Raw genomic sequence first — 2,182 nt, 5'->3', positions numbered from 1 at the left:
CGTGATCCGTGTGTTAAGTGTTTCAGGCTTTATAGGGTAGGAACGGCTTAGAAAATGGAGATGGAGCTTGCAAAAATGGAAGGAACACAAGAAACGAAGGAGATGACCAGCGAGCACCGACGCGCGCGCATGGCTCACGCGAGCGCGCGGAATGGAGTAAATTGCAGCGACGCGTGCACGTGCCTGACGCGTACGCGTGGAATGGAGTTCTGCAAGATGACGCGCATGTATGGACGACGCGTACGCGTGACAAGGAAATTCGCCAAATGACGCGCACGCGTGACTGACGCGTACGCCACCTGCACGATCTGCAAAATTAACAGAAAACGCTGGGGGCGATTTCGGGCCGCATTTTGACCCAGTTTTCGGCCCAGAAACATAGAATAAAGCCAGGGAACATGTAAAGACTCAACACATACGGAGACACACATTCACATATTCTCATTAGGATAGTTTTTAGGTTTTTAGATCTGAATGTAGAGAGAAAATTACTCTTCCTCTAGTTTCTCTTTACATTCCTAGTTTATTGCTTTTGTTTTTGGATACTGAAGAGTCATTACCTCCGTTGAAGATACTATTCTAGTTTGTTTCCTTACTTACTCTTTTATTTATTCCATATTCTTAATTCTTGTTTAGAGTGGTAATTGGATTATTTTCATGGATTGTTAATGCAAAGGATTACTTTTACTTTTGATTTAAATTCCAATCCTTATTTTATTTGATATATTATGTCTTCTTCTTATATTTTTCTGAGTGTTATATTCATGTCAATGGAGTAGATTCCCTACTCGACATGGGGGTTGATTAAAATGAGACACTTGAGTTGGAAGGCTTAAGTGATGGTTAAATTGGAAGTTGTTGGCTAGTTCTGTATTTACTAACGCTAGACCTTCCCAAGGGAGAGGACTAGAATTTGCAATTAAGAGTTAGCTCAATCACTTGAATTTCCTTTATTTAGTAAGGGTTAACTAAGTGAAAATAACAACCTTTTTGATACTACACTTAAGAGATCCCAACAAGGATAGAACTTCTGATTAATCATTCTCCCAGTCAAGGCTTTTTATTTAGAATATTATAAGTCTCTTTTAATTTTCATTACACTAAATTACAATTGATTATTTTCTGTTATTCAACTCTCAAAATTCTCGGAAAACTCCTGATTAATAACATAGCACCCTTTCTAGCAACTCGTTGGGAGACGACCTGGGACTCATACTCCCAGTATTTTTATTCTAAACTTTTTGTGACAACCTTTCTAAATTGATGAGGCGGATTTTTGCTGGTTAAAAGCTACACTCACAACACTATTCTATTATATTATAATCTCTTAATTGGTCTAACTTCTGCCGCTCGTCAGTTTTTGACGCCATTGCCGGGGAGTTGCAATTGTGTGCTAAATTATTAATTAGTGTACATATTTTTATTTTTAATTGCATATTTTATTTTTATTTTATTACCATGAGCTATATGTTTCTTTCATTGAATGACGCATTAACTGCCTGATCCGAGCTTAGCTGCATTTGATCCTGAAATTGAAAGAACTCTTTCACGTATTAGGCGAGCTCGGCGCAGGTTAGCCTCTGAGGGTGGTAAAGTGATTATTATCGATTCACCAGTCTCATCTGAGGGCGAATCTGAACCGCCATCTGAGAGAGAAACAAGCTCCTTTACTACTGATTTAGTTGATTCACGCGCAGATAATATGGCAGCACCTAGGAGGATTACTCTCCAGGAAGCTGGAGCCCCAGATTTTACACTGCAGCCGTATCAAGTGCATCATCCAACTCTCGCTGCAGATTTTGAGCTGAAGACTGCATTAATCAACTTGATGCCTAAGTTTCATGGCTTACCTGCTCAGGAGCCTATCAAGCACCTCAGGGATTTTCAGACAGCCTGTTCTACTGTTAGGCATCATGGTGCGAATGAAACTTCTATTCTGTTAACCGCCTTCCCATTTTCTCTTGAGGGAAAGGCGATGGAGTGGTACTACTCCCAACCTGAAGCAACTGTTAGCAACTGGGATACGCTCAGGAGAGAATTCTTAGAAAAATACTTTCCAGTTGAAGTTACAGACAGACTGAGGAAAGAGATCTCTTGCATTATTCAAGGAGAAACAGAAACTCTTTATGAGTACTGGGAGCATTTTAAGAACCTTCTAGACGCATGCCCCCATCACATGATT

General features: G+C 40.1%; 1 non-coding gene across 1 annotated transcript; it reads right to left on the bottom strand.

Moving 5' to 3' along the window:
* Positions 1 to 2,074: 2,074 nt before the first annotated feature.
* Positions 2,075 to 2,182, bottom strand: LOC112731568 (small nucleolar RNA R71). The gene has a single exon (XR_003167341.1). It is a non-coding gene; the product is annotated as a small nucleolar RNA R71 (small nucleolar RNA).

This window comes from Arachis hypogaea, chromosome 12 (assembly GCF_003086295.3).
Source record: "Arachis hypogaea cultivar Tifrunner chromosome 12, arahy.Tifrunner.gnm2.J5K5, whole genome shotgun sequence".
Classification (NCBI taxonomy): domain Eukaryota; kingdom Viridiplantae; phylum Streptophyta; class Magnoliopsida; order Fabales; family Fabaceae; genus Arachis; species Arachis hypogaea.
The sequence above is the reverse complement of the archived record's forward strand: the minus strand, read 5'-3'. Positions and strand labels throughout refer to the sequence as shown.